General features: G+C 33.2%; 1 non-coding gene across 1 annotated transcript; it reads right to left on the reverse strand.

The window, feature by feature from the left end:
• Positions 1–1,885: 1,885 nt before the first annotated feature.
• On the reverse strand, positions 1,886–1,991 carry LOC124891313. The gene has a single exon (XR_007049629.1). It is a non-coding gene; the product is annotated as a small nucleolar RNA R71 (small nucleolar RNA).
• Positions 1,992–16,563: the final 14,572 nt, after the last annotated feature.

Genomic DNA, 16,563 nt, shown 5'->3' on the forward strand with positions numbered 1-16,563 from the left:
TCACTAGGCAACTCTTAGGGGATTCCCATGTACCCTATAAGATTTCCAGTTAAACCAAATCCATGGCTACCAAGGCCTTCCCAATCCATTTAAAACTAACCAAACCAATTTAAGTTCCATTACCATATTATTGCAATGCAAAGTTTTCAATAATAATCAAACTATTTGACAAAATCATTCTCATAGGCATTTTAACAAACATGTTAAGGGCATATACTTTCCAAAACCAAAACCAAGTATTAATTGACCATCTCCATGCAACCACATGTTTCAAACCACCATTATAACATGAAAACCGTAAGAAAATATAGAAAAACACTATTCAACCAAAAATAACCAAAACCCCAACATATATTTCAAAACCAAAACATTACCACAATAATATCATGAAAATCATTCATGAAAACATACTTTTAGTTGAACTAACAATGAGGGAGGAGCAACATGACTTAGACAACAAGGAAGACGGAGAGAAACCACCCCTTTGAGCCTTAATGGATTTCCTTGAAGAAAACCCTATACTTTTCTTGAACTAAGAGTTTGAGATAAATTTAAGAGTGTTTAGAGAGTGTTTGATTGTGAATAATAGGTTAAAGAAACCTCCAAAGGTGTTTTATGTCGTGGTGTTAAAAGAAGTTACGAGGAGAAATGCCCAGAATACCCCCAACTTAAATTGTAAAAATTTTCGCAAGTGGGTACAGTTTGAACCCCTCACTAGTACCTACATCATACGAGCAGTACATTCTACTCGTACTTTGATCAAAAATTTGGGAATCATAGTCTGTCCAACATACAACTCCTTAGCCTAACCGTACCCTAACCAAATGACTTGTACCCTTCAAGTCATATCCTAAGCAGAAACATCAAGGTTAGACACTGGACAACATACAAATGGACCCTATCTCTCGTATCATGTACATATGACTCATATGGAGCCTTCTCATACCAAGAACAAAACTTGGACAACATTACACTGAGTAACATACTACTAGGGTCCCTAGACCTGTACCCACCCCATATGACTAGTATGGTGAGTCCTATGATCAACAAAAGGCTCAAAACTAAGAAAATTTCCAAGGGTCAAAAACTAGGGTGTTTTAGACCCCTAAGGTAGAATAAACCCAAGATTTATCTTAATTTGATTTATTAATCACTTGTTAAATACCTTATTAGTGTTAGTATGTGGTTTTGCATAACAAAGATTTACACAAACTCCCCCAACCTTACTTTAATATTTAGTTTTAGTTGCTCATTATGGGTTAACTCCTAGTTAATTCTTAACACTCAAAAGGTTTTGAAAACTAGTTTGCACTCCTTCTGAATATGACCCCAACTCTTGTTGGCTTTATATAGACGATGACTGCCTTGCATCAAAATAATGATGTAATTTGAGCATTATATAAAATGGTGCTGTTGTCGGGGAGTAAAAAATAGTTCTCTTTTGCAATGTCGTTATTGATTGTGGGTTACTCATAATGCTTTGGTTTACCTTGTTTTTTTTTGTTTGGTTATTTTCATTGTAATCACGACACCTTGAGGATGAGGATTATATTTATGATAGAGGGAGTGCTAGTGCAATCCGTATCCCCCCGAATGAGGGAAATGGGGTGTTCCATGTCACGAGTGTCATGCTTCACATATTACAAATAAAAGGTCTATGCGGCGGTCAAGCACACAGAGATGCCAACTTGAATTTGAAAAACTTTATTAAGGTGTACACCCCGTTTGATATTACTCATATCGCTTAAGAGTCTATTTGGTTGATGCTTTTCCCTAGGGTGAAGTAGTTTTGTGGTTGAGACTCCACCCACCCGGTCTATTACTTCTTGGGTCGAACTTACAGAGGCCTTTTTGGTTAGGTATTTTCCTCTGTATAAAGTGCTTTAACTAAGGGATGAGATCACAAATTTCTGTCAACTTAGTGGTGAGCCCTTATATGAGGTGTGACAAAGGTTCAATGAAAAGCTCATGCAATGCCCGAAACATGAAGTGCCGAAGAAGATGATCCTCTAATATTTTTTATGGAATTGAACCAACTCAATAAGACACTGGCGGAAAATGCATCGGGTGGTTCTCTTGTGAAACTGTCATATGATGTTGCGACAAGTATACTTGAGCATGTCACTAACAAAAATTAGGGATGGCATTCTCGGGATTCTAAAGTAGACATAGGGGCCCCCATCACATTTTATGCCAAAAAAGAGCAAAGAAAGAAGGAAGAAGAAAGGGATAAAAATATGTCTAAGGTGATGACCCAATTGGAGCTCTTCACTAAACATTTAATGGGAGCACCTACAAAAGTTGTCAATCTCGTAGCCTCTCAAGGTGATAAAAGTTATGATGAAGATGAGGCTAAGGCACTCGATTAAGATATAAGGATGTTGGCAAATTATCCAGTGGGTTCCCACCCCGCCTATCAAAGGTAACGTGGTAATCAAGGTTGGAACAATCGAGACCGAGATCGTGAGTGTGATACAGAAAAAGAATAGAGAACGTGATTGGAGGGATAAGGAGAGAGGTTATGATTGATATTTCCCCCCTTATGATTGTGTCAAGTAAAAAGAATCAATCTTGGTAGACCCAGAAAAATTCAAAATTTAGGATGTGCTTGTTCAAATTTTGATACGGGTTGAAGGTACCAAAAAAATGGTAAGGGAGATGAACTAAACCAAATAGTTGTTTCACATTTGGATTCCATCAAGAAATTAGAGACATAAGTGGGGCAATTTTCTACCAAACTCAATGCTAGGCCAAAAGAGGCCCTACATAGTAACACGATGGTGAATCCTGAAAATAAAGTCCATATCTTGGATATTGTTACTAGAAGTGGTATAAATCTTGGTGATCATATGATTGAAGTTGAGAAAAAGTCTCTCGATGATCAAATGAATGTGAAGAGGAAGTGTTCCGAATCTCCAAATGTTGGTGCTTCAAAGTCTCTTGAAGAGGGTGAGGAGGAGACAAGGATAGTTGAAGAGAAGAGTGATGATGAGAAAACTCCTAAAGTGATCTATGGTGACAAGAAAAAGGGGGAATGACCCTCAAAGTGTTCCTTTGCCCCCAATGAAAATTCCTACACCCTTTCCATAAAGGTTAAAAAAGAAATATGACAACGCCAAGCTCAAAAAGTTTCTTCCAGAGCTTAGCAACCTCTCAATTAATATTCAACTATTAGAGGCTCTCTAAGAGATATCGGGTTATACTAAATTAACGAAGAGCTTAATGTCAAAGAAGAGGCTTGTAGGTGGTGAGACCATTAAAGTGACCCATACTTGTAGCACCATTATTTCAAATGCCATGGCGGAGAAAAAGAAAGACCCGAGTTCTTTTACCATCCCTTGCACCATTGGGACCCATAAATTTGACAAGAAATTATGTGATCTTGGTGCTAGCAAATATTTGAATCCATATGTGGTGTATCAAAAGCTTGGGTCGTGTGCTCCTATGCCTACCACTATTAGATTATTGATAGTGGATCACTCGATCAAGAAACTAGTTAGAGTGCTACATGCTGTATTGGTAAAAGTTGATAAATTCACTCTCTCAATAGATTTTGTTGTGCCTGGTTGTGAAATCAACTAGGAAATACCCACAATCCTTGAGAGACCTTTCTTAGAAACCGGAAGGGAGCTAGTGGATATGTAGCATGGAGAAATAACATTTTAAGTGCGTAGTGATGAAGTCTCATTTCAGGTATGCAAAGTCAAGAAGAAACCTAGTGGGTTGCAAGTGGTCTCGGTTATTAATGTTGTTGATGAAGGAGAGTACGTTGGGTCATCCCAACTCAAAGACCCATCTTAAAGATTAAAGGACGTCATGCAATGATGCTAAATTAGGCGCTGGATTGGAGGCAACCAATCAATACCACAAAAGTGGCCTGTATCCTTAAAATTTTATTGATAGAGTAGTTTTCATTTATTTTGATTAATCCATAAAATTATGGTGCTATAAGGTGTGTTTGAGAAATTGAGTAATGGGAGGTATTGTGGAATGGAGTGGGAAGCTGAATAGCTAAAAACAGGGGAACTGAATTAAGCCTTGGTTACTGCGATTATGATCATCGTACGATCGTGATCACGTTTAGCGCGATCATAGTACTTTAGCCGCGATCATGGTCCAGTCAGTTTTTAAAATGAATAGTCACCCCAAAAGATTTCCCCCATACTTTCTTTCAAATTACTCACAATTGCACCCATTTTTACTTATGTTAAGAGCATCCAAAACTGCATAGAATCCCCTCTGCATCTCCTTATCAGGTATGTAACCTAATTCTCCTCTTGTATGCGTATTTATGGGGCCTAGAATACATGTTTAGTGCAATGGCCTAAAATTGTGGTTTGTATGCTTAATCTTGAGATTAATTGAGCTTGTTTAATCTAGATATTTATGTTGACCCTGAATATATAAGGCTTGGTTTCACAAATCCATGTTCCAAAATATGGAGTATTACTCACTTTAACTATTGTCATAATTGAAATCAATTTTGGCCATAATTGCAATGCAATTGGTCAATTGATTTTCAATATGATTTTAATTTAAATAAAATTGATTAAAATTATGATTTAGAGCCATTTATTAAATCCTAATCTCAATAAAAGCATCAACAACCAAATTTTCTTCTAATACCCAATCTTAATCCAAAAATTCTAATTTGAAATTCAGATTTCGTACTTGATTGTACAATTTCACCTCAACATTATCCCTTTTTCATTTGAATTTCAAAATTTATACTAGATTGTACAATTCCACCTCAACCTTTTTTTTTAATTTTTGAAATTCAAAATTTATACTAGATTGTACAATTCCATCTCAACATAACTTTTTTTTTTTTTCATTTTTGAAATACAAATTTTTTACTAGATTGTACAATTCCATCTCGCCTTATCCTCCAACAAATCTTATCTTTAATTTTAAAATTTTAAAGCATCCCTAAATTCTTTCTTCCACATTGGTGGATTAAAAGAATTGAATGTCTATATTTTTCTATAAATACTACCACTATTTTGGTAGAGAGAAAGACTCAAAGAGTGAAAAAAATACTTTTGAGCAAAGAGTTACATTTTTTTAGTGAATTTTTTTAAGCGGTAGGCTAATCGGGGTTCTCGAAAGATTGCTTTCGGTGGTGATCAAGACTCCAAAGAAAGCTTGAAGTCCCATTTTTACTGCTCCGAAAAAGGAAAAAATGTCTCGAGTCCAAATAAACTCCTTCTCAATCCTTCTCCTTTGCATTTTATAATGGGTCAATGAGGTCCACCTTTTCGCATCAATCCTCTCAAGATTGACTCTTGAAAGAAGGAGTTACTACCAAGGAAGAAATAAAATGGATCAAGAACCCACTGATGAAGTTGTGGGTATTTGGAGACTTCAAAGTCTCAACTTTTATTATTGTTTTATTTATTTATTCATTTATTTATTTTGGGCCTCGAAGCCAAAGTTGTAATCTAATAGAGGTGAAGGAAATTTTGGGCTCCAAAGGTCCAAAAAAATAGTTTAGGACAGGTTATGGATCAAAAGCCCAAGTATTTAGATTAGGACAGGTAAAGATGGGTCAAAAATCTAAATTAGCTTAGGACAGGGTTTATGGATTTGGACCTAATGGCCTAAGTATTTTAGTCTCCTCTTTTTTGTTTATATGCTAGTTGTTGTCTTTTTTTTAGTTTTCTTAGACTTAGTTAAAAATTTCCGCTAAGTCGTCAAAACTTGTTTTTCACAAATCTTGAAAATAAAAAATTTTCCTTGATCGATTTCCTTTCAAAAATCATCTTTCCTTTTTAAAGTTAGTCAAAGAGTTGTTTTCAAATAGCTAGGATAACCGTAAGTTAGCAGATGTTTTAGGTGCCTTAAGAATCTTCCTAAAATGTTAATAAGAACCACTTACCTGAGATTTTCTTGAAAAGTTATCTTTTTCTGTTTTAAGACTTAGAATTTTCTTTTAAAAATTTTCTTAATTTCTTTTCAAATAAATTAAGTGACGACTCTGTAATTTCTGAAATAGTTTCAAAATTTTATATAAGGTTTTGAAATGGTTTAAATAATCGAAACCAAGTGTTTTCCAACCCTTCGAACCTAAAAGGAATAAAATAGAAATGGCGACTCTATTGAGGACTTTAACCAGGTTCTAACCAAATATTTGAATTAGCTTCTTTGACTAACTTTTATAGCTTTTAAACTGTTTATGTGCCTATGTGCTTAAATTTCAGAAAATTAAACTGATGCATTTCATAGCATACTTCCCATTTGAAATATATAAATTATTTTGGGTTTCGTGGATGTCACGACCCAAAAATGAGGGTCATGATGATACTTGTCGTGGCGTACCTTGACAAATAAGCATATCACCCAAACTGATACGAAATAAATAAAAAAAAACAGAAATATCCTAGGGTAAGGCTTCTAGAATGAAGCCGAACCATATAAGTAATCATAACAATTTGGGAAGAACTTATTCAAAATACCAATTATGTCCAAAACCAGGTGTCAATAGTGTAAGAACTACTAATACAATCCAAGAGTCAAATGCATCGAAAAAGTAACCACAAAGGAATAATAACTGGCCCCCGAATACTAATAAATACATAACTACTATAGAAATATAGAGGTAAACTTCGGACGCATGAATGTCCAACCGATACCTTGAAAGCTCTAACAATAACCCGAGTCAATCAAGCTGAGGAACACTCGAGCTAGGACCTGCACCGAAAGGGCGCAGTAGGCATGAGTACAGCCCACTTGTACTCAGTAGGTATCATAGGCCGACCAAGCAAAGTAGTAAATAAAGCATACAAAATATACACTAAGGGCACGTCACCTGCAATCAGAAAATGTCCCACAATGGTAGCCCATATCGTTTGCACTAACAGTTCTAATATATCTCACATATATTTCAATATCACACCAAGATAGAGCAAAAGTACGTATTATATCACATGTAAGAAAAACAAGGGGGAACATGCATATACAAGATCATCAAATACAAGTAAAAGAAGATACGACAAATACATAGACGGCAAGTCAATATGCCAATACAACATAACATAACACAATAAAGTAAGTACAATGTATATGATGATGATGATACATGAGGTCGTCGTACAACCTCCAGGATCTTCATACAATCCTCGTATATAGCTACGGAGCTAAAGCTTCCCGACGTAGGACCCATTGGAGGTTCTTCAACCCGTATACAATCCACAATCTCATATATCCTTTCCAGTACATCCCTCAGAAAGGGTTTTATAAGGTGTTACGATATCTCCTCCCCGGCACATCCCTCGAGGAGGGTTTTTAAAAGGTGTTGCCAGTGTTTCTCAGATGTTGCCACAGTGGTATTAGTGTTTCATAAATGAGTATGATTTGAGGATGTCATGCTCACAACCAATCACAATGAGTATTTTCACAACCGACCACAATGATATATTTTCACAACTATGTGAGCTAATATTCATTCATTCTTTCAGTTTCATCTATGAATTTCCACGTGTCTCATATGCCAAATAAAGTATGAATATAATCACAATATACCAATAGTTCCATATTAAGAATATTAACAACACAATACAATTATTCACATGTATTCAAGGCTATTAATATCACATAGGACCCCACACCGTCACACATATCACATAATAACTCAATTTCGACAATTATATCACATATAGGCCTCCACACGGGTACAACACACAAATAGACATTTTTCATGATTAGTTCTCACCCTTAACATGTATTTTGTATCATCATTTACTACCCAGTCCAGTTTGAAAGAGTTAAGCCATAACATACCTCGAAAGTCGAAACCAGTCCGCTACACTTTGAACCCACGACCTTAATTTGCATGAATGATCTCGAACTTCACTAAAAATATCAAATATGAAATCTACGCTTCAAAACAAAACCAATGACACCCATATTGACAACTTTTGATTCGGGGTCAAAACGGACCCCCGAAATGGATTTTCAAAAAACAAGAAGGGAAAAATTGATACTTTATTTCAAAAATATGTTCTCCATATTTTTAAAAATCTACATATGAAAACCCAAGTTAAATAGATTAAAAAACGAGGTTCAAATCGAAGAAAAATCATTTTTGAGTTTTACCGGGTAAAATATTTAAAATCCGGGTTAAATCAAGAATCGAAGTTATTTTGAAGGTAAATTGATGAAAAAATAGTAATTATAAGATAAAAATATTATTCGGGTGAATAGGAGTGAAATTTGTTTTTAAAATCATGACAACAATGATATAGAAACCTATGTGAAAAATATAGAGAAGAAATAAAAATGAAAAATACATTAATAAGAAATTTAGCATGTTGCAAAGATAAAATAGCACCTCAATTTGGATGCCAATAAAGATATTATAAGAAAATAAAAAGACATAAGAAATACAAAAAATCAAAATATAAATATAAGAAACCAAGAAAAAGATACTATGTAAAAAATTATAAACATAAAAGACCATATAGGAAAAATAAATCTATAAAAGAATGTACTTGTTATAATTGCGGAAAATTAGGACATATAACTAGCGATTGTAAATTACCTAAAAACCCAAAAAATAAACAAATATCAGAAATAAAAATAGAAAATACAGAATATATGCAGATAGATTATATAGATTACGAATTAGAAAGTGAAGATAGTATATATGAAATTTCAGAGAATGAAACAGATAATGAAATAGATACTGAATTAGATGAATTAAATGACTGAAGAAGATATAAAAATAAACCAAATAACTGAAGAAGATATAAAAATAATAACAAAAGAAGAATATTTAAATGAAGAAGGAACGGATCAAAAAATAATATTTGATAGTCATATATTTGATGAAATAAAAGGAAAAGAATTAGATTTAAGTGTAGAAAAAATATTTAAATTACCAACAATAAAAAACATATTTAGTAGAAGAAAAGAAGAATACTACGTAATAAGCCAAAAAGAACATATAATAGACTGTAGATATGCAAAAGGTAAACTTAGTATACCAGTAGTAACAAAAAGAATAATTAATAAAAAAATAAACGATATAAAAAGTAGAGACCTAATAAAATATGTATACCTTAGAGGTACAGAGATATTAATAAAAGTATGTTTCAGAGAAGGAATAGATACACCAATAGAATTATACCTAGCAGATGATAGAATTATTAAACCTATAGAAAAAAGTATAATAACTGCCAATAACAGATAAAAATATAGATAAATCATTAGTATTATGTTGGAAAATATCAGGAATAGAACTAACCCCAGGAAGTAAAATATTTACAGCAAGATGTAAAAATCTATATGTATTAACAACAAAACATAAAATAAAGGGAAAAAAAATAAAATTAACAAAAATACAAATAGAAAGTCCTTTCGAACAATTTGTAAAAGCAATTGATAATAATGATTATAGTTATAGAGACATAGATATAGAAAAAAATTTAGAAATAATAAATGATAGAATAAGCACACCAAAAAGAATAGCTTATGAAAAACCAGAATCATCAAGTTCATAAAAAAGAACAAGTTATGAAACAAGTTCAACAATTAATTTAAACCAATATTACATAACAGGAACAATAAATGAAAAAGGATATTTAATACTCTTAGATACAGGACAAGAAGAAAATTATATAGCAAGATATCTAATAAAAAATGAGGAAATAAAATCTGACAAAAATATATGCCCAGATCTACTAAGAAGCTTAATAAACACTAAAAATATAGCAAAAAAAGAAATAACAATAGGAGTTAGAAAAATAAAAATAGAATTTGAAATAAAAGAAGAAATGCATAAGGCAAATATAATATTATGAATAAAATGGCTAGAACAAGTAAAACCATATAATATAGAGCATACACAATTATCTATAACATATAATAGAGAGAAATTATTCTTAAGAAGAGCTTTAACCTGATATGAAAATATATGTATCAATGAAGATAGTAGTAGAAGGGTATTACGACAGATATTATACGCCTATGATAGATACAGGAGCAGAAGCTAATTTATGTAGATATAATTTTTTACCAAAGAGTAAATGGGATCAATTAAAGACACCAATAATAGTTAAAGGATTTAATAACGAAGGAAGCTTAATTACTTACAAAGCTAAGAATGTAAAAACACAAGTATGGGATAAAATATTAACAATAGAAGAAATCTATAATTATGTTAGCTCATAATTATAGATTTCTTCTATAATTATGAGCTAACATCAAAAGATATACTTTTAGGAATGCCATTTTTAGATAAATTATACCCACATATAATAACTAGAACGGATTGGTGGTTTACAACACCATGCAAACAGAAAGTAAGAGAAAAAAGAGTTACTAATAAAATAAGAAAGAAAACTGATTGGAAAGAAGGAAGTGAAAAAATTACAAGTCCCATCTAGTAGTGCAACGCAATATCACCGCGTCACACCATCAGCCCAATTCCCAATTGGCAATTTCCAGTGACACGGCAAAAAGTGTCGCGTCACACTAGGTGCCAAATCGGGAAATTTTCTCTAAAATAAAATACGCATCGAAGGGTTAAAAGGGTCAATTTATCAACCCTATATAAACCCAATAACATGTGATTCAACCATATTTGATCCAAAATATAGGGTTTCTGTCAAGTTTCTCTCAAGAAAAAGCTATGGTTTTCAATTGGGGATTTATATTATAGACTCAAATTTAAGAATCTTCCCATCAATCTTCATAGAATCAAGAACTAAGGTATGCACTGTATTGATTCATGGACTCCTTTCGTCCATGAAGCTCAAGAACCCTATTTTAAACTATATGCCATGATGTTTTTGTTTTGAATTGATTATGTTCATGTGATTATGATTGTATGATTCCCATGTTGGAATCTTTATGTGTTGTTCATGAACCTATGCTAGTATGTGGTCTGAAACATGTTAAATTAAGTTGAAATATGGAGTTTTGTTGTGTTAATTTGATATTCATGCCTTTGACCTATGTCATGCATCCTAGGTGTTTGATAAAATGCTTAAGAGAATAGAAATTATACACTATATTATAATTGTGGCCCAAGAGACAAATGCATGATTTACCCTATGACCAAGAATGACTTTCATGATATTGTGTGCATTATGAATGGTTGAGGGAATGTCCAAGAGATTAGGTTGATGAAAGTATGACATATTTATATCCAATTCCATTCATGTACAAGACTATGATAACTATGTACTTCATGAAATCCCCAAATTAATGTATTATGAATTGTTGATATTGCTCATATGTTCAAGAAGTATCATGTCTTGTCAGTTTCATGCTATAGATTTTTGAGGGTACTTGTACCCAACAATTTAGCCATGTGCCTAGAGACAGTGTCATGTTTTCACGATACTCTCAGTCAAGTCATGATCCATAGAACTCAGTCTGTCATGTGACTCAGGAAAACTCAGAAATCTCAGTAACCTCAGTAGTTTAGTAATCTTAGTGATCTAAGTGCTCAATAATCTCAGTAACCTTCGTATTTCCCAGTAAATATCAGTAACTTTAGTACTCTTAGCCAGTCCTCAGATCTCAATAGCATCCCGTCAATCAACAGAACTCAGTGAACCTAGTTTAGCACGCTAAATGATACCATTATTGTCAGTTAAGTTCAGTTAATTCAGTCCATTTTAGTTTAGTAATCCAAGATCAGTGTCTATTCAGATGGGAGTAGGAATTAGCACCGAGTGAACCTAAGGATGGGAACTCACCTGTTATATGAGGGTGTGGTTCTTAGAAGCAATCCTTGCATTCTAGAACTACGTAGCCAGTGTAGTTTGAGACATCATAACCTGCTTTATAAGGGTAGATGAGGTGGCTTAACCCATTATATGAGGGTTCCCGCCATTCTCACTAGAGTTACCTATAATATAAGGGTTACTCATAGATTATCCTTACTAGTGGCGCGGTATTGACACCCTTTCAATTGGGGTTACAGATTGGGCCCTAACCCAGCCATAATGGCATATTAGGGGAATGTCGGTTAGATAAATACTTTCTACAGTTTTAGTGACAAAATCAGGACTTGAAAATGGTTAAGTGTAGTTACTTGAAATTGTGAACTTGATGCTTGAAAATGGTTTAGTGTAGTTACTTGAAATGTGTACTAATAACTTTAAAATAATAAAGTATAGTCACTCAAAAATGATTAAGTATATTGACTTGAAATGTGATTTAGTTAATTGAAGATAGTTAAGTGTAGTGATTTGAAATGTGTACTAGTGACTTGAAAATATTTTAAGTGTGGTGACTTGCAATGTGAATTAGTTATTTGAAAATGGTTAAGTATAGTGACTTCAACGTGTAATGGTTAAGTGTAGTTACTTAAAATGTCTACTAGTTATTTGAAATTGGTTGAGTATAGTGAATAATAAGTCAATTAGATATTTGAAAATGTATTGAGTGTAGTATCTTGAAATGAGTACTAGTAACTTGAAAATAGTAAGTGTAGTCACATGAAATATGAACTAATGACTTGATTTTTATATGTTTTGATGTAAACTTGCATACAGATGACATCCGGTGGTAATGGTGATTGGCCTCGTCCTGATAAGAGTTTGAAGTCAACTGCTAAAAAGAAATCTCGGACACCCGTAGACTCCAATGAAAAAACTTTAGGATTGTTTAAGTGTTTTAGCGGTTTTTGGATTAATTATTAAGTGTTTTGTATTTTGGATTTGATTGTTTAAGTATTGTTAATTTGAATTACTTAAATGTTTTAATAATGTAGTGCGTTGTATGATTATTTTAGAAATGTGTGTTGCATGAGCTGTATATATTGAATTGCATGTTTATTTGGCAGGTGGGATGCAAAAAAAAACGCAGATTTTTGCATCTAAAAAAATGCAGAAAAGTGACGGACATAGTCCCTTTTGTCTGTCACTTTTTTGAATTTTCTTAAAATAAATTTTAAAAAAGTGACGACCAACGTCGCTTTTTTTCTTCATTATGAAGAACAAAAAGCGATGACCAACGTCGCTTTTCGTCTTCATTATGAAAAAATAAGATTTTATTTTTTTCTCAAAATACGACGGACAATGTCGTTTTTTCTGAATTTTTGTAAATCTTTCCTTCATTAAAACGACGCATTTTGTTCATCATGTGTTCTTTACATGAAGAACAAAAAATGACGCATAGCGTCTCTTTTTCTAAAAGTAACTAAAAATATTTTCCTCAAAAAGCAACGTTATCTGTCATAAAAAAAGCGACGCATGCCATCATTTTTAAAAAACAATGGGCCTTTTTGAGATGAAAAAAAGCATCGCTTTTCCATCGATTTTGGCCAAAAAAGCGACGCTGGACGTCGCTTTTGGCCCTTTTTAGTAGTGGGAGTGCTTATATCGCTCTCGGCTAAAAGTAAACTTGTATTTATCAATGGGAATTGCAAGTGTCCCACTGAAGATTCACCTCTGTTTGATCAGTAGAAGAGATGCAATGACATAGTCATAGCTTGGTTGCTGAATTCCCTTAGCAGGGATATCTCTGAAAGTGTGATCTACTTGCAGACAGCTAGAGAGCTTTGGATTTGAGCTTGAGGATCGCTATGGACAGGCAGATAGAGCAAGGCTTTTTCAACTGCAAAGGGATCTCAATAACATTAGCCAAGGTACTAATGATGTTGCAAGCTATTTAACCAAACTTAAAAGAATCTGGGACCAACTAAAACTCCTGAATACTTTTATGTTATGTAAATGTACCTATAAATGTGGAGCCAAAACTCATAACATCAAAATGAATGAAGACCAACAACTAATACAGTTTTTAATGGATCTTAATGATGCGTTTACTAGCATGAGAGGAAACATACTTATGATGAAGCCTCGTCCTAATTCAATTATATATCTGTTGGTGGGTCATGAGCTCAAAATTTCTTAGTGTAACAAGAGATATGCTTGTTTGAAGTTGACTATGCCAAAATCCTTCTCAAGAATTCAATCGGTAAGGGATGTTTTGATTCACCTAATCTCTAGAAAATCTTTGAGGCCTTAATACACACCACCCTTGGTCAGAAAACAACCAAAGTACTATAATTTATTTCTCATGAGCTTGAGTCATGGTGGTACTATTGGTTAGAGTTCTCGGGGTATTACAGTTAAATGGTGCTATTCTAGCTAGAAATATCAGAACTCCAAGTAACTAGATCTAATAATGAACAAGAGAAACTAGCTAATTTATACGTTATCATATTCTAAGATCTAGGAATATGCACCACATCTATCTCTACGAAGAAATTTGTAAGATTTCTAATATCTTCACATATCATTTCTATCTCTCATGAAACTGTATTTCTTTTCAATAGTATGTTCACCATACTTTTCTCATCAGATAAAACTTGCACCTCTTACCATCACATTTCCTTAGTGTTTTCTAGTGCCTTTCGAATTTCTTTTGTTTCAGAAGTTATGAATCTTCCAATAAATTGAATTGGGGTACCAAAGTCTTAAAACAAGTTACTATAGCTATCCTTAGTCGTCACTCCAAATGCTTGCCGTCTTCTTTTCCTTGTGCAAGTTAGCATCTGCAAACATAACAACACCATCTTGTGCCACGATAATATTTCTATCATTAGTAATATCAGTTATACTCGTAGGAGAAGTAGTAGGAAGAAAATTATTTTTATACTCAGGGAAATCAAAAAGTGCCTTGTTAGCAATTTCCTTGGGCTCCCATATATCCCCATTAAATCTCTTAAATTTCTAGCCTTTCAGATTTGTCACATGGTAGAGGCACTTAATTTTATAAGTTTAATGGATTTGGATATTTTTTAGCATTGGTGAATATATCATCCCATCATCTAGCAAAACTCATGGTGTTTTTTAAGTTTGGTCAATTAATCAGGCAAAGTTTTCACTTTGATCTTTAACTCATTGTTTTGACCCTTGGCTTGATCCAATTGTCCGTTGAAAATTGTAAGCAAGTTGTTTCACATATTAATACACAATAAAACCTTAGGAACTCATTAAAACACATTAGAACCCAACACGATAGACTAGACAAACACCTAGCTCAAGCTAGTAACACTAGTTTTCTCGGTTGAACTCTAAATGCTCAAATTGAATGAAAACTCATGTGAAAACACCATTAAACATTGTAAACAGATAAATGGACACACAAATGCTCATTTATATCATTATAAACACATATAGCATAAAAATCATCCTTAAAACAAGGTTATATATGCTAGAATAGTAACACTAAAATGCATAAATACACCCAACATCAAAATCTGAATATCTATAATACTGATAAAGTTTACATCATGACTAAATTGAAGAAAGAAACTTTAGTTGCATGTAATGAATCTTACTGACTATCTATGAAGCCTCTACTATATTGACTATAAATAGCTAGGACATACCTCCAACCACCACTAATAAATACATTTGAATAGTAATAAGATAAACATGAACGAAAACTAATTGGAGTCCATAAAACAAGAGAACTCTTCACCTGTTGGCTGGAAATTACAAACTGTCTGATTATGATGTGTAGGCTACAACTGGTACCTACATTATAAGACAATGTATCACATAGACGTATATGTGGATAAGTACTTTGGAATGTACTGAGTATATAGAGACAAGCACTAAATCATGGGAATATTGAACATATACTTTTAAATTGAGGATATAAGTTATTTGCTGAAACATACATTTACAACATGGCTGTGCGTGAGAATTGTAAATCACAGTAAAATTTATAAATCATAAGGTGAAGACAATTCTGTAAGCTAGAAAGTAGTAGAAACATGAATTTTGTATGTAAATCTCTGGCAAGGCTGAATATGTTGTAAAAACTGTACTGAGGATGATGTATAAATACTGGGTTAGAAACTATGCGGTGGAAAATGACAAAACTCAAGGATCTAAATATACAAATTTACTGAGCAATACTAAATAAGCATACAATCCAAACATAACCGGTACAAAGTAAGATTAACTTAATGGTTGATGCCTGTGTGACTGAACGACAGAAATCTAAGTAAATGGATAACTAATGTTCGTATACTAAGTAGTTGATATATGAATACCAACTAACTGATATCTAAATACTGAATAACTAAAAACTGAATACTGAGTAACTGACATCTGGATACTGATTTAGTAATATTTGAATATTGATTACCTAGTACCTCTATACAGATTAGCTGATAACCACATACTGATTAACTGATATCTGAATACACATCTTGTAAAACTGAACTATACTTAGTCTGAATAACTAGACTGAAATTGTGGGAGGTATCATGTAACCGACATGACCCAATATAAGCAAATCAAGGTGTAAACTATAACGCTAGTTGGAGGGGTGTCAGTACCAGGCCACAGATACTAACACTGGCTATAAACAATTCTGCATAAATAAAAGTTTATAAACATTCAAATTTGACCCTTATAGAATTGAATACCAAAATTTGGACGAATCAAAGGCTCTTAGCTCAACTCTGCTTTAAGTGATTCCTATGAATATTTTCCACCTTGATCCTACTTCACACACTAGGATAATTATCATGACACATGTATTAAAAATCAAATCACGGGATTAGAGATTACACTAGTAGGAATGATT

Source organism: Capsicum annuum, unplaced genomic scaffold (genome assembly GCF_002878395.1).
Source record: "Capsicum annuum cultivar UCD-10X-F1 unplaced genomic scaffold, UCD10Xv1.1 ctg3390, whole genome shotgun sequence".
Lineage (NCBI taxonomy): Eukaryota > Viridiplantae > Streptophyta > Magnoliopsida > Solanales > Solanaceae > Capsicum > Capsicum annuum.